We start from the raw sequence: 22,859 nt of genomic DNA on the forward strand, positions 1-22,859 counted from the left end.
TGTCCAAGAAAGTGCCTCAGTAATTTTGCTTAGCTGCTACCTTCTAAAAAATCCCCAATTGTTCAACTTTTCTAGTCAATTTAATAACCTCCACAGCTTTTTCCTGTAAAATATGTAACCTACATTTTATAATTGAGGTGTAAAATGCAGGATGCAGTGTCAAGTAATTCTGCAGTGCCCAGTGGAGAGTTATACCTGTGTTCCATTTTAAATTGACCCTTTAGTTTAAAAATACTCCTGCTAAAGTTTTTTTTATGAAGTAAGTTTTTTGTTGCTGATAAATGTACCCTTGTGAGTTTATTTACACTTTGAATATTGATATTAATTGTATTTTATAGTAACGCACTCCTTAAATAAACTAGTAAAGTAAAAACTAAGGAAATAATAATAATAACATTAAAATAATTATAATAATGATAATTATAATACCAAAGACTGTAATGAAGCAGAATTTTTTTTATTTAGTTTTCTGACATATTAAGACAAAAGCAAAACATACATACTTTTTTCTTTTTTTGAACTGATAAGAAGCTTTAAAATAACAGATAACATTGCATTTGCCATATCTGATCACGAGGCAAAAGAAACTTGTATTATGTGAAAAATCAACATAATATATGCAATATTTTAAATACAAAAAACATGGTGAAAACACTCCTAAGTTTTCACTGGGGGTCCTTAGGATGTTGTTGGACCCTAAAAAGTACATTCTGACGCGCTGAAACTTTTGACCAGCGGTGACGATAATGTTGCATGTGTGACCTCACAAGTGAAAGTATCATATTTATTAAATTCGTCACTGGACATAGTAAGGGCACTGCTCAAACTGTAAGTGTTATCTTTATCCTTTATCTTTTCACTGGTATCAACACCATTGCTTATGACATTGCTGTTCGCTTTCCATGTCACTTTGGCATCAGCTGGATAGAAATGGTCAACGAAGCACACAGAACTTGCTGACCCTGACTTCCTCTGCTCCAATGAAGGACAGAAGATAGATACAGTAGGTGTGGCATTTTCTCTTCCTGAAGAAAAAAAAAATTGGAAATAAATTAAACAATATAGTACATTTTCATTCACTTTGTAATAGAAGTTTGGAGAATATTAAATGGCATTAAGCAAATTTCCAGATCTAATAATTTACAGTTTTTGGGATCATTTTAGCCCAAAATACAAAAGTTGAACAATTCGATAATTTCTCATTCACTCTGCACTGGGTATTTTTTTCAAATATGTGTCATCTATATAACTTGGAGAATATTAAAATGCAATCTTTTGAAAATTGTTAACCAAAAAATAAAAAGTACAAAGAAAGATTCAGCAACTAATGGAGCCAAGCCCAAATCAAAGAAATTAAAGACAGGGAATGTAAATTAGATACAGGTTCTGGATGTTGAATTATGAAAACATAGGCTCACATTGTCTCTTTGTCTGTTTGCAAAATATTTATGAAGAACTCCATTTTCTAAAATGTGTCAATATTGTATGAATATAAAACTTTTTAGTGCTATACAGTATACATTTAGAGCATATGATTTAAGGTGGTCTGCTCTTTTCATCTGCTATAAGGGTATTTGTTTTTTTAATCAGTTTTTCCTGTAATTTGAACAAAATAATCTATATAATTTATGCCAGAAAAATATTTCACAGTTACACCTGGCCTTACTTGGAAATCTTACTATTGTGTCTTTTTTTAAAGTAGAGCTATATCAGTGGTCTAAGTGTCTTTGCTATTGTATTACTTGTATGGAAGATACTTTCATTGATTATATTTTTTGTATAAAACTTGAATTCATTCCTTGGAAAATTGCACTCATCCTAATAACTTCTTTTAACAATAGTTATAGAAAATTTTAAATAAGACTGATAAAAGGTCTGTTCTATTATATTTATATTACATAATTTTGAGCTAATTGGGTTATGGAAAATATTAAAATGCCCAATCATGTGCAAAGTGAAATATGAATTTCCCTTGCACATGATTGAGTGAAATTATCAACGCCTCCTTGGCCTAAGTGAATATTCTTCTGCTTTAATAAATCATATCAAATAAGTATATTACTTTCTTTTAATTACCTAAATTTGTAAATTTTACAATCGAGCTTTCGGAGTTGATTTCCTCTCGGAACGTTCAATATTTAAAAGTGAATTTTCTCTTTGGAAAGTGCATGTTCATATACTTAATTCCCTCACTCATTATTGAATATTAACAGTGAACACAGCTTCACCTTTTTGACAATTACAAGTGGCAATGGCCATTTAGGTAGTGAATAAGTTGACACTGTATTCCCTTTTTATATCCAATCATAAGTGAGAGAAATAAATAAATAAATAAAATATGTTTTGCTTACATATGATTGGATGATTGATTGGATGTTTGACGCTACAGATTCCAAAGTGAACCTTTCATTTTTCTAAGTAAACAAGCTCTATTATTTTATGAAATCGACCCCATTGTATAATTACATATTATTTATTGTAGTTATACTATAAAAAAAGACATAGATATACTGATTCACAAGCATGACTATTTGACTGTGCAATTAAATTAGTGTCTGAAATCCAAAGTTACTTTGTATACTAGTGATAATTTTCATCAGTTTAATGCCTCTTCTTAAGAATTACATGATTAGGGTGTATTTATAAAGCATTGGATGTGACACCACCAGTCATTCACAGGTGGTTAATCATTCCCTGTAATCTAGAACATAAGCACCTAGAGGATTCACCTGCAGCAAATATTTGCTGAATTTTACATTCACTGCTTTATAAATATGTATAAAAGTAAAGAAAAATAGCAAACAAAAAGTATAATAATCACTGAAACTTCTTTCTAGTAAACTGAGCATAACTTAGTATGACTTTGCAAGCAGGTTTGCACAGAGTTTTTAGGGTACAAAATAGACATGAAAATATTTTATGTAACAGAAATATATATTTTATGTAGTATACGCCAAACTTTCTGCATATAATATATGTAAAAAAAAAGTATTTTTATAACTAAACAATTTTGGGATGGCATAAAATATTTTGCAGGCACTAAAGGTTTCAAATTATACCTTTTTCTAAAAATACATATGACCATATATAACTTTAGCTTTCTTGGTCCAATAATTAAATGTTTCATATTAATAATGGCTTAATATCAAAATTGTGTTGGTAGCCATCTCTCAGTTTGTCTGTAAATCAGTCTATCTATCTATCTATCTATCTATCTATCTATCTAGCCAGCTATCTATTCATCTCTTTGTTCTGCTCCTTGTGTTGGATATCTGTGTATTTTTTGTTAGAGTATAAGTAGAAAAAACAACCTGGTCAAAATTGGAAAAATACATTAGTTAATAAGCAACTAATATTTATAACCAATTGACCCCTAAAATTGACCTCTGGAATTTTTGCTTTGATTCATACAATATTATTTTAAAATGTATAAACTTACTTTTCAAGTCCATCTTATTTCATGTCCAAGATAGTACCACAGTAACATTTTCATTCACTTCCCATTACAAATACTCAATTATTCAATGACTGTCATATTCTAATAAATAATGCCACTGCTATTTGATAAAATATCAAATAAAACTTGTTACCAATATTTAATCACTCAACTACTTTTTTTCTTTACTTACGTTTTATCTCTACAGTAGTTCCAACGCCAAAAGTGTACCACTGTAATTATATCCCCTAAACATAGTGTACAAAAACCTTCACTGATATTTGATAAAGTACCAAATAAAACATTTTACTAATACCTTATTACTCAACATTTTTTTTTACTTACGTTTAATCTCTACAGTAGTTCCACCACCAAAAGTGTACCACTGTAGACACTTCCCCTATACACACTGTATAAAAACCTTTGCCTTCAATGTCAACATTTTATTTTGACTTGTATAAAATACTAAAGAACATTTTACAAACTTACTTTTTAATTCCATCTTATTTCATGTCCAAGAAAGTGATAACATTTTAATTACTTTTCCTCTAGAAACACTCAGTTATTCAACTACCGTCATATTCTAACAAGTAATGCCACTACTATTATACAAAATAGTAAATAAAACTTTTTATTAATACTACTCAACTATTTTGTTTTACTTACGTTTTATTTCTACAGTAGTTCCACCACCAAAAGTGAACCACTGTAGACACTTCCCCTATACACACTGAACAAAAACTTCCACTAGCTACATTGACAACTAGAATGTCTACATTTTTATTTTGACTTGTTTAAAATACTAAAAAAAATGTAAAAGGTACAGACTTACTTTTCAAGTCCATCCTATTTCATGTCCAAGAACATAGTAACATTTTCATTGGCTTCACTTTGGAAATACTAAATTATTTAACTACTGATGTCATACTGTAACAAATAATGCCACTACTATTTAAAATTAAATAAAAACTTTTTTACAGTACTTAACTACTCAACTATTTTTTTTTACTTACGTTTTATCTCTACAGTAGTTCCACCACCAAAAGTGTACCACAGTAGATACTTCCCCTATACACACTGTACAAAAGCCTCCACTGCAATTAGCTACCTTGACAACTAGAATGTGAACATTTTTATTTTGACTTTTATAAACTACTAAAGAAAAGATTTAAAAGGTGTAAACTTACTTTTTAAAGTCCATCATATTTCATGTGCAAGAAAAAAGTAACATTTTCATTCACTACACTTTAGAAATACTCTATTCAACTACTGGTGTCATATTTGAACAAATATTGCCACTGCTATTTAATATTAAATACAACTTTTTACCAATACTTAACTACTCAAGGATTTTTTTTTACTTACGTTTAATCTCTACAGTAGTTCCAGCACCAAAAGTGTACCACAGTAGATACTTCCCCTATACAAACTGTACAAAAACCTACACTGCAATTAGCTACCTTGACCACTAGAATGTCAACATTTTTATTTTGACTCATATAAAATATTAAAACATTTTTTAAAAGGTATAAACTTATTTTTTTAAGGGCATCTTATTTATGTCCAAGAAAATAGTAACATTTTCAATCACTTTCCTTTAGAAATACTTGTTTGTTCAACTACTGATATCATAGTCTAACAATGATGTCACTGCTATTTAATATAAAAAAAACAAAAAAAACTTTTTACCAATACTTAACTACTCAAGGATTTTTTTTTTTACTTATGTTTAATCTCTACAGTAGTTCCACCACAAAAAGTGTACCACAGTGGATACTTCCCCTATACTCATTTTAAAAAATACTTTACTGCAATTAGCTAAATTGACTGCTAAACTATCAACATTTTTGTTTTGACTAAATGTGCATAAATGATTTTTTTAAAAGGTATAAACTTACTACAAGTCCATCTTATTTCATGTACAAGAAAATAGTAACATTTTCATTCACTTACTATTGTCATATTATAAAATATAATAACATTCCTATGTATTATTTAAAAAAAAAAAAATTACCAATACTTAATTTTTCTCAAGTTTTTTTTACTTACGTTTAATCTCTACAGTAGTTCCAGCACCAAAAGTGAACCACAGTAGATACTTCCCCTATACTCACTGTACAAAAACCTCTACTGCACTTAGCTACATGGATCAGTAGAATGTCAACTTTTTTGTTTTAACTTATAAAAGAAATTTTTTTAATTAAATAACAATGTTATTTAAAACATATAAAATATATATATAATACAAAAAAAATTTTTTTAAAAGCATAAACTTACTTTTTCAAGTCCATCTTACTTCATGTCCAAAAAATAGTAACATTTTCATTCACTAACTTTGGAAATACCCAATTACTCAACTACTGATGTCATATTCTAATAAATAATGCCACAGTTATTTAATAAAAAAAAAAATACTTTCTACCAATACTTAACTACTCCACATATTTTTTTACTTACGTTTAATCTCTACAGTAGTTCCACCACCAAAAGTGTCCCACAGTAGATACTTCCCCTATACACACTGTACAAAAACCTCAACTAGAATGTAAAAAAATCTGTTTTGACTTTTATAGACTATTGCATGAATGTTTTAATTAGGGCTCTCAATGAACTTTTTTAATGTCTAAGAAAGTAACTTTCCTGTAGAGAAATCAAATTTTTCAACTACAGTGGCAATTAAATTGTCACTGCTATTTTCCAGCTATAAAATGCTATTACATTTTATATAAAAACACCGTAGATCAACCTTTCTCAACCATTTTCTCTTGGAGGAACCCCTAAAAATAGTTTTCAGGTCTCAGTGAACCCTTGCAAAAACTAACTAATTAGGGGTTAGTCGGCAAACCCCCCCCCCCCCCCCCCCCATAGTGATTGTCAATGGAAACAATGCAGTGGTGGTCAGAGTACCATTTCAGTAGGGGACAATGGAAAGAGAGCCCTCTTTACATTGGTGGTCAATTGGAAGAATACTTTCTTTACAATGGTGGTCAGAATGTCATGCTTACAGACAGCTAAAAAATTATTGTCTCATCCAAGAGCGCCAATGGACATGGGATTATACTGGAACAATTGGACAGGAGGTCCACTAGCCACAGCTCAAGGAACCCCCAGCAATCTCTGGAGGAACCCTAGGGTTCCAAAGAACCCTGGTTGAGGTTGTTTTGACCAACATCTATAACTTCTAAAAAAAAAAAGATATTCCCCAGTGCATATTGTACAAAAGTCTAGGCTGCATTGACCTAAACACAATTATATTTCTGTACATACTCAAAGAAAATAATATATATTTTTTTTTTTCAACAAAGCCTGATAAAGATATGTTGAGAAAATGAAAAACATGAATATGATAAATCTAAAAAGGCAATAAATATCAAATTAATTGTACTTACATGATTTGACCTATACAGTAGTTTTACAGCCAAAACATGTATCACAGTAGATACTTCCTCTATGCACGCAGTAAAAAAAAAAAACTATACTGCTGTCCTATTTATCTTTATTTTAAAATTGCTAAATAAATTGCCTTCATTGTTTTATGCAGTAATAGTTTTTTTTTACCTATATTTTTAAAGTAGTTTCTATCATTGATATTGTGTCATGTGATTAAAAATGATTCCAAAATTATATAAATAGAAAAGAGAAGGCAGAAGACAGTGCAGGGTTCATCACAAATGCACATACATCCAATAGCTACATAAGATAAACAGATTAAAATATTATACAATAAATGGCCCAGACATCTTTAATGGCACATTATGGTGACAAACACATCAATTGGATCTGCAAGAAAAGGTCTTATAGAATACAAAAAAAGTCACAATGTGAAAGTTACATTTAAACATGTACTTACGTTTGATTTCTACAGTGGTTCCAGCACCAAAAGTGCGCCACAGTGATAAATCTTGTTCTGAGGCTGTACAAAAACATTTCTAAATGTTGGAAACCAAGGTACATGGTGCGTATCACCATTATTTCCATCTCTGGGTGAAAAAGCACACCTCAGAATCAGTCAGTTATGAAGGAGATGCAAATTCATTATCTCTCTGGTTTTGTATCGGTGACACAAAGAATATAAATAGTGTCAATACTTCCTCTGATTTTACACTAAGCTTGCTGAAGATATTTGGGGCTAGGAAAAGGTACCGGAAACTGGATTTTGAATTTTTTTTGAATTTGGAAGGTTGAAAGAATTTTTTTTGAATTTGGAAGGTTGAAAGAATGAGGGAATTATATTCCTTCAATTAGTCAGATTTAGGGATGGAATGTGGTGTACATCTGGTTGTTGCCTCTTGGAGGTGGGGGGGGGTGGACAGGGGGCAGATGGGGAGGACCCCAAATTTGGGGCCGGGGTTTACTGGGTGCATAACCAGGGTGAGAAAATTAGCTTGACTGACAGAATGATAAATAATGAACAAATGGGATATAATTCTTTGGTTAGGAGAATATTGTTCTGTTATTAATACCATAGCTGACTGTACTATTACTGAAAGTGATTTATTTACTTTGTTGTTTCTTTTTCTGAAATGAATAAACATATAAAAATGGAAAAAAAAAAAATCTAGTTTGTGTTGCAAAGAAAACATTGAAATGTATTATAATGTTATCTTTTCTCATACAACGCTGGTAGTGACACAAGAGATGGTGTAATTTACCTTCTTCTACAGCTGGGCATGTGTTGTTAGTGCATGGGCCCTACCGATACAATGTGCCTCAATTCCAATCAGGACCTGTTCACATTACATGGTTCTCGGTAGAGGTTGTACAGTTGGATTCTGCGTGGCCAGCTTTAAATACAGGAGTTCGAATAGTAGATTATTTAGTCATTTTAAAATCGTTTTTGAAGACCTGCAGTACCATTGGTATACAAGTTTTGGATGTAGGAACAAGCTTTGTGCTAAACCGGCACTTAATACGTCGTCAGGCTGGCCATACACTAGAATTTTATTTCAAATGTTTGTTTTAAGAACGTCTGTTCAATTGTATAATCATTAGTGTGGTCAAATCAGCAACCACAAAAAAATTCTAAGTAGCAGGATGGGAAAATTTGAAGGAGAAGTATATGTGGTTTTCGTTTGGGAAAGTCCATTCACTTCTGAATGTTAAGCCCCAGTTCACACTACAACCCGCATGTAAATCGTACAGAAACAGCACTGCATTCCTGTGGAATTCACATGCGATCCAGTGCTGTGCGATTTGAGCCAATTCATTTTGAATGGGATCAAATCGCACCCCATCACACCAAAGAGGTGCATACACTTTTTTTTTTTTTCGCAAACGCAGTGCAATTGCAATGTGGTGCAGGTAACACACAGGGATCGCTGTGTTTCCTACACCGCATATAAGTGAACCAAGATAATGTTTTTTGAAGTATTTTTGAATAACATTTGTCAAGTCATCAAATGTACTGATGAGAATTTTTGTGTGAATGTTTGCGTGAAAATTGTTACGAATGTTCACAAATCTACTAGCGTGTGGCCAGATTTAGGTTTAGGGTTATCAGTACCCAGTGGCCACTCACATTGTCTACATGCTTGTGAATTCATACTATAATTATATAATATTGCTACAGTTGCCAACTGTCACTTATTTCTGGGACAGTCCCTGGAAAAGTCCCTGTGTTTGCATAGTGATCAACTGCCCAATAAAGTCTGGTTTGTTTTGCATGCTGTAATTTGTTGGCTATTCTACAGTACTATTTATCAGGGGTGGCATTTGTACCATAATATTAGCTTTACCCAGCTTTGGTTCTCAAAGACTTCTAAAGACTCAGTATTAACAGCTGTTATCATACGTTTGAATCTTGCTTTTTGTTTCTGGCTAATAAACCTGTGCAAACAGTTCTGGAACTGATGATATATCCAAGTATCCAAGTTCCAAACACAAGCAATGATGTGATGCAGAGCTAGATTAGCTGGCCTTACATCTGTGGAATATCACCAGCCTAACCTGCAATGGGGAGCTTATTTACTAAAAGCAAATAGGCTGTTCATCTTGCAAGGGAAGTTTCCCCAGAGCTTTGACAAAAATAAAATAAAAATAAAAATTAGACGCAACTCTGTCTGTCTCCATTTAACCAACTCAGTGTAATGCCACGTACGCACAACCGGACTTTCCGGCAGAAAAGGTCAGACGGAATCCTTAATCGGATATTCAGATTGTGTGTGGGCTTCAGCGGACTTTTTTTTTCAAAAAGTCTGACGGACCTAGAAATAGAACATGTTTTAAATCTTTCCAGCAGAATCAATTCCTATCGGGAAAACCGTTCATCTGTATGCTAGTCCGACGGACCAAATACGACGCAAGGGAAGCTATTGGCTACTGGCTATTGAACTTCCTTTTCTAGTCCCACTGTACGTCATCGCGTTTGAAACAAATGGACTGTGATCATGATCATGTGTAGGCAAGACCGTTCGGTCGGAACTCCGTCGGCAACGCCATCAGAAACTCAGTTGGAAAGACCATCAGAGTTTATTCTGACAGAAAGTCCGATCATGTGTACGTGGCATTATGGTTTTACAAGGTCTTTTGCAATCCTTAGGCAGCCAACTGCAGCAGATTTGTGAAGTTAAGATGAGACAGAATTTTACACTAAACAGAAATATTGGCATATACTTCACTATCATGCCATGCCATAAGGGAGGCGGGTGATTGGCCCCAATTTTTTTCTGCAGCAGGACAAAAATCCCAAACATACAGCCAATGTCAATAAGAACCATCTTCAGTGTAAAGCAGAACAAAGAGTCCTGGAAATTATGGTCTAGCCCCCACAGAGCCCTGATCTCAACATCATTGAACCTGGAATAGACAGCAGGATTTGAGGCAGCCTACATCGACAGAAGATCTGTAGTTAGTTCTCCAAGATATATGGAACAACCTACCTGCCGAGTTCCTTCAAAAACTGTGTGCAAATGTACCTAGAAGAATTGATGCTGGTTTTAAGGAAAAAGGTGGCCCAACCAAATATTGATTTGATTTGGATTTCTCTTCTGTTCATTTACTTTCCATTTTGCTAATTGCTAAAAATAAACTAACACTTCTATTTCTGAAAGCATTTTAAATTTATTAATTTATAAAAAAAGAAATTTCACACTTACCTAAAACTTTTACACAGATAAAAGTTGTCCCTGATTTTGATGTGTTGCAAGCAGAAAAAAAAGGGCGTTACAGTTTGTTGTGTATGGGCCTGTAGCCACAGACCAGTCAGGGTGCCCATGCTGACCCATGTCAGTAGCCAAAAAAATGGTACTTACAATGGGAATGTGAACATCAGAACTGAATCATGGAGCAATGGTAGAAGGTGGCCCGGTCTGACGAAGCACAATTTTTTACATCAGGGGTCTTCAAACTTTCTATCGAAAGGGCCAGTTTACTGTCTTTCAGACTATAATGGCAGACTGTGGCCATTGGGAGTAGAAAATATCCCCGCATCAGTTGGAGAAAACAATGCTCCATCTTTGATGTCAGTGAGAGGAATTGTGCACCATTGTTGATGTCATTGGTAGGAATTGTGCCCCATCGATTGTGTCATTGGTAGGAATTGTTCCCCATCATTTGTGCCATTGGGAGAAATTGTGCCCCATCATTGGTGTCATTGGGAAGTATTGTGTCCCATCATTGGGAGGAATTGTGCCTCATCTTGGTGTCATTAGGAGGAATGGCCCTCCATCATTTGTGCCATTGGGCCTCAATGTTGGTGTCATTGGGAGGAACTATGCCCCTTCATCTGCAGGCTGCTGTTTACATCATGGCATTATGGCATGTGGCAGGGTCCAGTATGGGAAGAAGTATGTCTGATGCTTTGGCAATGATCTTCTGGGAAACCTTGAGTTCTGCCATTCATATGGATGTTACTTGACATGTACCACCTACCTAAACATTGTTGCTGATCAAGTACACCCTTTTATCGAAATTATATTCCCTTAGGGCAGTGGCCTCTTTCAGCAAGATAATATGCCCTGCCACTCTTCAAAAATAGATCAAGAATGGTTTGAAGAGCACAACGAGTTTGAGGTGTTGACTTGGCATCCTGTCAGAAACCATGAATCAGACAGAGACAGAAGTACAGTTAAATCACACTTGTTTAATAATAAAAGTAAACAGAACAAATGTAGTCAAAACATAGCCAAAGTTCGGGAACTGGAATGGATAGTCAGACAAGCCAGAAAGTCAGGAAGCTAGGATTCAACGAGGTGGAACAGCAAGCAGGAACTGGAGCCAAAAGGAATGTCAGCCAAGCAAGTCTTTAATAAGAGCGCAGGAGAAAGTCTCTGTTATGTTTACCAAGGCGAAAGCAGAGATCATCTGGGCTGGAAGGCTTAAGTAAGCAGGACTGATGAGCAGGATATCATCAACAGGTGAGTCACTGTGGAGAGATAGGAGCTGGCAATTAGCCGACAACTGAGTGGCCAGCTCAGAGAAGGAAGGTCTGAGTCCAGCCCTGACAGTACCCCCTCCCCAATGACCCATCTCCCTCAGAGGACCACCAGGCTTGAGGGGAAAACGTCTATGGAAATCACAAAGGAGGACAGGGGCATTTATGTCCGAGGATGAGACCCAACAGCGTTCCTCCAGACTGTACCCTTTCCAGTGCACCAGGTACTGTATGCACCCACCGAATCTATGGGAATAAACAATGGACTGTACTTCATACTCCTCATGGTTCTCAACCAAGGGGTGAGGATGTGGCACCATGGCTGTAAAGAGGTTGCAGACCAAAGGTTTTAATAAGGAGACATGAAATACATTTGAGATATGCATATTAGGTTCAATAAGTTTTTATTTAACACATTTTGTTAAACAGAAAGGAACAAGGACAGGACCAGGTGCCTGACACCAGGCGTTCTGGTCCAATAAGTTTGAATTACATATATAAAAAACATAGTGCATTCCATTGCAAACATGTAGGTAACTTGAGTTTGTGTCTTTAAGGTAAAGTTTCAAACATAGTGCTGACATTCGTATGTAGTAAGTGTAAGTGCAATTTCTATCGTTATGGGAACCTGCTGCATCCAGGAACTGAGGAAATCAATGTCTTTAAGTTGGACATAGGGAATTATCAGAACCAAGGTGGTGTTTACAAGTCTCTTGAAAGACTGGGACACTCTTGTTGGGACATCAGAATACAAGTGGTTTCATGGAGTGGCTATACATAGCAGAAATAAGAGTACATGGAAGAGGATAGCAACAATAGTAAAAGGGGGGAAGATGGCTGGGGGGGGGGGGGGTTGGTTAGAGAGACAGCGAGCCTCATCCTGTTGAAGATTTTGCATTCCAGGGTATAAGCTTATGATTATGGGGTCATTTAGTCTCTCAGGGAGTACTCACCGTTGAGAGTCTGTGCTTTCGTTTATCTGAGGTGGAGTAATGCCTCCAAAGCTTCCAGATGAAGGAAAATTTTGCATGTTTGTCTAGGGCTGTGGCTTGCATCTCCTCCATAAGCATAATATTGTTCATCTCACCTACCCATTCTATAAGGGATGGGGGGGGATTGTTTTCCAGTGTCAAGGGATTAATTGTTGTCCTGCACTGAGGAAAAATTTTAGGAGGTAGTTTTTTTAATGATTCGACAGTACCCGGCAATATGAAAAGGAGGGCAATAGAAGGGGAAAGTGCGAGCGGTTTATCGTATATTTCCATATAGATCTGGAAGATTTGTATCCAGAATGGGCAAAGCACATCGCAGTCCAATCAAATGTTATTGTACGTACCTTTTGCTGAATTACATCTCCAACAGATGTCAGTGGTTGATGGGAACATGATCCTGAGGTTGGTTGGCACTCGATACCATCTGGACACCAGTTTATCATTTTTTTCCTGAGTGTAGCTTGAGATGGATGTTTTGTGGGTAAAGAGAAAGGCTTTGCCCCACCCTGCCTCTGTTATGTCTCTCCCGAGTTCCTCTGGCCAGACAGTGTATTTGAGATACGCATATTAGAAGGAAGGTTTAACACGGGAGCCACTGGGTTAATCCTGAAGAGAATATGGAAAGGCCCAATAAACAGAGGCACAAACTTCAGAGAGGGAACACGAAGTCGGAAGTTGTGAGATGACAACCAGATCCTTTCCCCAGCCTGGCGCAGGCAGGTGTCTGCGATCAGCATTGAGTCTGTACCTATCATTAGTATGTCACAAATCCTCCTGGGCTAGTGCCCAAGTGGAATGAAGACCACGGAGATGCAATGCACCCACCATTGCCGGGAATGCACCCACCATTGCCGGGAATTCACTCACCATTGCCAGGAATTCACTCACCATTGCCGGGAATGCAGCCACCATTGGCGGGAATGCAGCCACCATTGCCGGAAATGCAGCCACCATTGCCGGAAATGCAGCCACCATTGCTGGGAATGCTGCCACCATTGCCGGGAATGCTGCCACGATTGCCAGGAATGCAGCCACCATTGCCAGGGATTCACCCACCATTGCCAGGGATTCACCCACCATTGCCAGGGATTCACCCGTCATTGCCAGGAATTCACTCACCATTGCCGGTAATGCAGCCACCATTGCCGGGAATGCAGCCACCATTGCCGGGAATGCAGCCACCATTGCCGGGAATGCAGACACCATTGACAGGGATTCACCCGCCATTGCCAGGAATTCACTCACCATTGCCGGTAATGCTTCCACCATTGCCGGGAATGCTGCCACCGTTGCCAGGAATGCAGCCACCATTGCCAGGAATGCAGCCACCATTGCCAGGAATTTCACCCACCATTGCCAGGAATGCAGCCACCATTGCCGGGAATTTCACCCACCATTGCCAGGAAATTTCACCCACCACTGCCAGGAATGCAGGCACCATTGCCAGGAATGCAGCCACCATTGCTGGGAATTTCACCCACCATTGCCAGGAAATTTCACCCACCATTGCCAGGAATGCAGGCACCATTGCCAGGAATGGAGCCACCATTCCCGGGAATTTCACCCACCATTGCCAGGAATTTCACCCACCATTGCCAGTAATGCAGCCACCATTGCTAGGAATTCACTCACCATTGCCAGGAATGCAGCTCCACAATTGCAATTGCCAGGAATGCGGCCACCATTACCATCAGTGCAGCCATGGAGGGCAGGACGAGCGCCAAAGACATCTTACAGGAGAATCTCCTGTTTACACAACGGCCTCTTTAAGAGAAAGTCCCGCCTCCTTTGATGGACAGCACAGTCGTCCAATGGCAGAGACGGGACTTCCTATTACAGAGGCTGCCGTGTAAAACAGGAAATTCTCCTCACTTGTCCCGCCTCCTCCCTCCGACGCAGCCAGACTGTATATCTTTTGTGGCCCTGGCGCTGGGAGATCACCAGGGGCCACAAAAGATATATATGTTTAAATAACCAGGCGGGCCATTCAAAACCAGACCGCGGGCCGCGATTGGCCCACGGGCCGGACATTGGATATGCCTGCTTTAGGTGAAAAGTCCAGGTACTCTTATTGTTAAACTCAGTAGAAAACAGTCTCTCACTTTGAATTAATTCAGAGAATAGACATTCACAACTGGATCTTCACCCTACTTGGATAGTTCTTCTCTCACCAGGCCTAGCAGTCAACAGGGTGCTTGAGTCAGGAATAAGTCTCTGCCACAGACTTTGCTATAAAACACGTGAGGGAAACTTGAAAACTTGTAGAACACTTGTGTGGTACCAGTATCTTACAGCAGGTCCGGTGATACCCCATGAGATTGGATTCACTTAGGTCCTTCCGCTTTTCCAGGCTCTTGTTGAGAAACCAACCCTTGCCTGGTCTTCTCCCGAAGTGTCCTCCCTTGGATAACTTTGCAGTTGCTGGGCCTAGAGATGGCCTTGTGGTTCGCCCGGCGGTCAGTTTGCGGCGAATTTTGCTCGTTCGCGATTCGCCAAACTGGCGGACTTCTGGTGCTGTTCGCGGCGGCCATATTTGTTTACATTGTGAAGAACTTTGACCCATGACACATCCATCATGGGGTACAGGACAGCCAATTGAGACATTTCAGCACATGGACAATTGGACATACCCCCTACCTTATAAATAGACTTGATCTGGCGGCCATTTTACATTCTGTCTTTTGTCAGTGTAGGGAAAGGACGCTGTGTGGAGCAGGGACAGTCAGTCTATCACTAGCTATTACTATTAGGTCCACAAATGTCCTTTTGAGGACTGGTATATGTGTACAGTATATAGGGTTGTAATACACCTATAATATACTTTCTTTCCCTATTCCCTATATTATGGGGCCTCACTGACTGCTGTGCTGCTGAGTGCTTGCTGACCGATTCTGCAGCTGTCTTTTATCAGTGTAGGGAGGGACAGTTTGGTGTTTGGAGCAGGGACAGTCTGCAAATCACTAGCTACTAGGTCCACAAAGGTCCTTGTAAGGACTGGTATACAGTGGTGTGAAAAAGTGTTTGCCCCCTTCCTCATTTCCTGTTCCTTTGCATGTTTGTCACACTTAAGTGTTTCGGAACATCAAACCAATTTAAACAATAGTCAAGGACAACACAAGTAAACACAAAATGCAATTTGTAAATGAAGGTGTTTATTATTAAAGGTGAAAAAAAATCCAAACCATCATGGCCCTGTGTGAAAAAGTGATTGCCCCCTAAACCTAATAACTGGTTGGGCCACCCTTAGCAGCAACAACTGCAACCAAGCGTTTGCGATAACGTGCAATGAGGCTTTTACAGCGTCCTGGAGGAATTTTGGCCCACTCATCTTTGCAGAATTGTCCTAATTCAGTTACATTAGAGGGTTTTCGAGCATGAACGGCCTTTTTAAGGTCATACCACAACATCTCAATAGGATTCAGGTCAGGACTTTGGCTAGGCCACTCCAAAGTCTTCATTTTGTTTTTCTTCAGCCATTCGGTGGTGGACTTGCTGGTGTGTTTAGGATCATTGTCCTGCTGCAGAACCCAAGTTCGTTTCAGCTTGAGTACACGAACAGATGGTCGGACATTCTCCTTCAGGATCTCTTGGTAGACAGCAGAATTCATAGTTCCTTTTATCACGGCAAGTCTTCCAGGTCCTGAAGCAGCAAAACAGCCCCAGACCATCACACTACCACCACCATATTTTACTGTTGGTATAATGTTCTTTTTATGAAATGCAGTGTTCCTTCTACACCAGATATACTTGGACACACACCTTCCAAAGAGCTCCACTTTTGTCTCATCGGTCCACAGAATGTTGTCCCAAAAGTCTTGGGGATCATCAAGATGTGTTGTGGAGAAATTGAGACGAGCTTTGATGTTCTTTTTGCTCAGCAGTGGTTTTCTCCTTGGAACTCTGCCATGCAGGCCATTTTTGCCCAGTCTTTTCCTGATGGTGGAGGCATGAACGCTGACCTTAACTGAGGCAAGTGAGGCCTGCAGTTCCTTGGACGTTGTTGTGGGGTCTTTTGTGACCTCTTGGATGAGTCGTCGCTGCGCTCTTGGGGTAATTTTGGGCGGCCGGCCACTCCTGGGAAGGTTCACCACTGTTCCATGTCTTCGCCATTTGTGGATAATGGCTCTCACTGTGGTTCGCTGGATTCCCAAAGCTTTGGAAATGGCTTTATAACCCTTTCCAGACTGATAGATCTCAATTACTTTCTTTCTCAATTGTTCCTGAATTTCTTTGGGTCTCGGCATGATGTGTAGCTTTTAAGGATCTTCTGGTGGACCTTACTGTGTCAAGCAGCTCCTATTTAAGTGATGCCTTGATTCTGAACAGGTGTGGCAATAATCAGGCCTGGGTGTGGCTAGAGAAATTGAACTCAGGTGTGGACAACCACAGTTATAGTATGTTTTAACAAGGGGGGCAATCACTTTTTCACACAGGGCCATGATGGTTTGGATTTTTTTTCACCTTTAATAATAAACACCTTCATTTACAAATTGCATTTTGTGTTTACTTGTGTTGTCCTTGACTATTGTTTAAATTGGTTTGATGTTCCGAAACACTTAAGTGTGACAAACATGTAAAGGAACAGGAAATGAGGAAGGGGGAAAACACTTTTTCACACCACTGTAGGTGTACAGTATATAGGGTTGTACACAAATAATATACTTTCTTTCAAATATAGAAAGCATATTATACTTCACTGCTGTGCTGCTGAGCTGATTGCTGACTGATTCTGCAGCTGTCTTTTATCAGTGTAGGGACTGAGGGACAGTTTGGTTTTTGGAGCAGGGACAGTCTGCAATTCACTAGCTACTAGCTAGCTACTATTAGGTCCACAAAGTTCCTTTTAAGGACTGGTATAGGTGTACTACTTGGTGTGCAGTATATCCACTTCCTGACCGACGCACGCTGATGTAAGTCGGCAGAATGACATGGGCAGGCATATTGGCGTACAGGTACGTCCAATTTTAAATGCCGCTCTGCCATCACATGCGTGCCTCTGGCGGCACGCTCACGTGGCGGTCGGGACCCCCGTGAGTCCGGTCGCGGGTCCTGCGGACTCGATCGCCGCGGGCATCTCCCCGTTCTGCCTAGCAACAAGTGACGCTGATCTCTGCTCCATGTGATTGAAGCAGAGATCAGTGTCCACTAAAACAAAGCTCAGCCCCCCACAGTTAGTAACACGCCCCTAGGAACACTTAACCCCTACACTGCCACCCCCTGGTTAACCCCTTCACTGCCAGTGTCATTTACACAGGAATCACTGCATTTGTATAGCAGTGATTGCTGTATAAATGACAATGGTCCCAAAAATGTGTCAAAAATGTTCGATGTGTCCGCTATAATGTCGCAGTCACAATAAAAATCGCTGATCGCCGCCATTACTAGTAAAAAAAAACTATCCCCTATTTTGTATACGCTATAACTTTTGCGCAAACCAATCAATAATCGCTTATTGAGATTTTTTTACCAAAAATATGTAGAAGAATACGTATTGGCCTAAACAGAGGGAAAAATATGTTTTTTTATATATTTTTGGGGGATATTTATTATAACAAAAAGTAAAAAATAATGATTTTTTTTCAAAATTGACGCTCTATTTTTGTTTATAGCGCAAAAAATAAAAACCGCAGAGGTGATCAAATACTACCAAAAGAAAGCTCTATTTGTGGGGAAAAAAGGACATCAATTTTGTTTGGGAGCTAAAGTGGCGCAGTGCCGAATCGCAAAAAGTGGTCTGGTCTTAAGCCAGCAAAATGGTCTGGTCTGAAAGTGGTTATAGGGGTGTAATACACATATAAAATACTTGCACATATAGAAAGCATAGTATAGTGCATTTCCACTGTGCAGCATTGTGACTGCTGATTGTTTCTGCGGCGATACTACAAAGAGTGACAAACGCAATAAAAAAAAGTATTATAACTGGTGTGATAGACCAGTGGCCCCCAAAAACGACAGATTGAAGCGGGGTGTTATATACCTTCTTCCACATACATACTGCACTTCTCTAGAGACTTTTGTCACAGGGTCATTTAAAAAAATGACAGACAGAGGAAGAGGCATGCCCTTCCGCAAAGGTGGTAGGGGTAGGGCAGGAGCAACAGGCTTGAGCCAAAGTGACAAATTGCAGGTGCGTGCGATTACGTCAAAGGATGCACCAGACTTGGTTGAGTGGCTGACTCAGCCTTAATCTTCTGCACCCTCCTCATCCTCTCGATCTGCACCCTCTTCTTGACTCTCTGCTGTGTGCACCCCCAAAGACACTACCACCAACACCACTAACACCACCATATACCCTCCGCTTGAGTCAAAGGAATTATTTTCCGATCCATCACAAGACATTGCCGATGCGCAGCCACTTTTGGCATTGGATCAGGAAGAGGAGGTAGCAACCGCCACTCAGCAGTCTGACGACAGTACCCAGATCAGCCCAAGGAGGAGGTTGGTTCCCGGTTTTGCTGCCTACTCCGAGATCTCTAATTATAGCGGTGGGGAAGGTGACGTCCATGATGACGTGTCTAGTGATGTCACGTGGGTGCCCACAAGAGAGGAAGAGGAGGGGAGTTCAGAGGGAGATATGGACCAGCAGATAGGGAGGAGAAGCAGGCGGAACATAGATTGCACAGGAGGGACAAAGCAGACTGCTGATGTATCAGGAGCGAGGCATCAACCATGTACGGTCACATCTGGCGCTCCCAGGATGCCGGCATATGGCTCCGCAGTGTGGGCTTTTTTTAATGTGTCCACTGCTGACAATAGTGTTGCCATCTGCAGCCTTTGCAGTCAACGCATAAGTAGCGGTAAGCCCAACACTCACTTAGGGACGACCGCCTTAAGAATGCACATGAGCTGCCATCACCGAGCCCAGTGGGAGCAACGGAACCCACAAAACCACACTCCAGGCTCTCACCGTCCAGCCTCATCTTCTACTTCTCCTTCTCCTCTCTCCTCACAATTGTCCTCCACTCCTCTTCCATCATGCCGTCCTCACGTTTTTGTGGAAAAAGGCAGGCTTTCATGGGCCAAATGTTCGAGCGTAAAAAAATGATGACGCTGGATAACCCTCTTGCCCAACGGTTGACGGCTGGCTTGTCAGAACTGATAGCCCGCCAACTACTGCCATATAAACTGGTGGACTCGGAGGCCTTTCGAAAATTTGTAGCCATTGGAACACCACAATAGAAGGTCCCAGGAAGGAAGTATTTCTCACAGAAGGGCATCCCAGTGCTATATGGGCTTGTTCAGCGGCAAGTGAATGTATCTCTGGCACACAGTGTCGGTGCCAAGATACATCTGACCACAGACACGTGGTCTAGCAAACACGGGCAGGGAAGGTATATAACTTTTACTGCCCATGTGGGGAACCTTCTGACGGCCATCAAGCATGTAACCCGTGGCACCCGTGTAGATTTGGTTTTACCACCATGGATTGCATGCAAGCCTGGCTCTTCTTCTCCTCCTCCTACTCCATCCTCCTCAGCTGACTCCTCCTTTTCCGCTGCTAGCGTCTCTTCCACTGCGCCACCCAAGATCCCCAGAACCTATTCGACGTGCCAGGTGAGACGTTGCCATGCTGTGCTGCATCTGTTGTGCCTGGAAGCCAAGAGCCACACTGGCTCTGCACTCCTTTCAGCTTTGCTTTCACAGGCAGGTCAGTGGCTAACACCACTCAATTTGACAGTTGGTAAAGTGGTGTGTGACAATGGTGGCAATCTGCTTAACACATTGAAACAGGGGAAAATTACACATGTGCCATCCATGGCACACGTCTTAAACTTGGTGTGCAGCGATTCGTTGTCAAATACCCTGGGGTCCAGGACATCTTGCGGCAGGCAAGGAAAATCTTGGCCCATTTCAGAAGATCATACACGGCCATGGCTCGCCTTGCTGACATTCAGCGGCGACACAATCTGCCGGTCAGATATCTTATTTGCGATTGCTGACGCAATGGAACTCAACCTTCTATATGCTTGATAGGCTGCTCCAGCAGAAATGTGCAGTTAACGACTACCTGTATGAACTCTGCGGCAGAACAGGTTCTGGGGAGCTTGTTTTTTTCACCGCACCAGTGGCTGCGACACATGCAGACTTCTGCGGCCATTTGATGAGATCACCAAACTGGTCAGTCGCAGCCATGGCGCCATCAGTGACATCGTACCTTATGCCTTCTTTATGGATCGTTGATCAAGCCATGGAGGAGCAGGAAGATGAGGAAGACGCAATGCTGGATAAATTCCCAGGTGGGGGCTACTCTATCTGAGACAAGTCAACAACAGGAGTCTGAAGAGGAGTCAGAGGAGGATGGTGCTGGGGCGGATGAGGAGGAGCAAGAAGAGCATGCTTTAAACCTTTCTGGGATCCTTGTTGTTCTGCGTGGATGGGGAGAGGAGAACGAGGAGGACGACATTATCCTGGATGATGAGCAGGAGCCAGGCCACCACACTCCAGTTTAGTGCAAATGGGGGCCTTCATGCTCCAGTGTTTTAACAGGGACCCCCGTATAAAAAGCATAAAGGTCAAGGACCAGTACTGCGTGGCAACGTACTTAGACCCCCGGTACAAACACAAAATAGTGGAAATGTTACCACCATCACAGAGGGCTGTCAGAATGGAACACTTACCTTGCTTCGAGAAATGCTGCATTCTGATTTTGCGTGCTCTGGCAGAGGAGGAATTCCCACTCCCAGAGAAGGAGTTGCGGGTACCAATCCAACAGCGACTGCAAGAAGAGGGCGGTTTGAAGATGTATTGGTGACTTCTGATCTGAGGTCATTCTTTCAGCTGACCCATCAACAGGTGTCATCCGGATCCAGCAACAGGGAACGCCTAGACCGGCAGGTGTCCGACTACATCGAGTTAATGGCCGATGTGGATGCTCTGAGAAGTGATTAACCCCTGGACTGCTGGGTGGGCAGGCTTGACCTCTGGCCAGAGCTTGCCCAATTTGCAATGGAGCTGTTGGCTTGCCCCTTGTCCAGTGTCCTGTCTGATAGGACATTCAGAGCAGCAGGGGGGATTGTGACCGATAAGCGCACTCGCCTAGCTCATGACAGTGTTGACTACCTCACATTTATAAAAATGAATGAGGCATGGATCTCGGAGGAATTCAATACATGTGACTAGTAGACCATGTATATTTGCGGACCTTTTTTCTACCATTGGCTCACTTCTTTGTACAAAAAAAGCACACTGTACTATATGCCCGTACCCTCCTGTTTGAAGAGGTATAGCGGTGTCATATTTTTGGTTCCCGCAGCGAGTTGCTGGTATCAGTGCTGGTGTCAGTGCTCTCTATCACGGTGCTGGTGTCAGTGCTCTCTATCACAGTGCTGGTGTGGTGTCAGTTGCTATCTCGATTATATCTCTCTATCTTGGTGCTGGTGTCATTGCTCTCTATCTCGGTGCTGGTGTGGTCTCAGTGCTCTCTATCATGGTGCTGGTGTCAATGCTCTCTCTCTATCTCGGTGCTCTCTATCACAGTGCTGGTGTGGTGTCAGTTGCTATCTCGGTTATATCTCTCTATCTTGGTGCTGGTGTCATTGCTCTCTATCTCGGTGCTGGTGTGGTCTCAGTGCTCTCTATCATGGTGCTGGTGTCAGTGCTCTCTATCACGGTGCTGGTGTCAGTGCTCTCTATCTCGGTGCTGGTATCAGTGCTCTCTATCAAGGTGCTGGTGTCAGTGCTCTCTATCTCGGTGCTGGTGTCAGTGCTCTCTATCTCGGTGCTGGTGTGGTGTCAGTGCTCTCTATCACGGTACTGGTGTCAGTGCTCTCTCTCTATGTCAGTGCTAGTGTGGTGTCAGTGCTCTCTATCACAGTGCTGGTGTCAGTGCTCTCTATCTCGGTGCTGGTGTCAGTGCTCTCTATCACGGTGCTGGTGTCAGTGCTCTCTATCTTGGTGCTGGTGTCAGTGCTCTCTATCTCGGTGCTGGTGTGGTGTCAGTGCTCTCTATCACGGTACTGGTGTCAGTGCTCTCTCTCTATGTCAGTGGTAGTGTGGTGTCAGTGCTCTCTATCACAGTGCTGGTGTCAGTGCTCTCTATCATGGTGCTGGTGTCAGTGCT

The 22,859-nt window shown here is 40.6% G+C and overlaps 1 long non-coding RNA gene across 4 annotated transcripts; it reads right to left on the bottom strand.

Moving 5' to 3' along the window:
• Positions 1 to 886: 886 nt before the first annotated feature.
• Positions 887 to 7,433, bottom strand: LOC143975537 (uncharacterized). 4 transcript variants are annotated; one of them, XR_013272385.1, is made up of 2 exons: positions 7,287 to 7,433; positions 887 to 1,025 (listed from the first exon to the last, which is right to left on the bottom strand). It is a non-coding gene; the product is annotated as an uncharacterized LOC143975537 (long non-coding RNA). The 4 variants fall into 4 exon arrangements; XR_013272389.1 differs by lacking the exon at positions 7,287 to 7,433 and adding an exon at positions 5,486 to 5,887; XR_013272388.1 differs by lacking the exon at positions 7,287 to 7,433 and adding an exon at positions 4,802 to 5,477.
• Between the last annotated feature and the right edge of the window lie 15,426 nt (positions 7,434 to 22,859).

This window comes from Lithobates pipiens, unplaced genomic scaffold (genome assembly GCF_037356315.1).
Source record: "Lithobates pipiens isolate NorthernLeopardFrog02 unplaced genomic scaffold, aLitPip1_a1.2 Scaffold_13, whole genome shotgun sequence".
NCBI classification, from domain to species: Eukaryota; Metazoa; Chordata; class Amphibia; order Anura; family Ranidae; genus Lithobates; species Lithobates pipiens.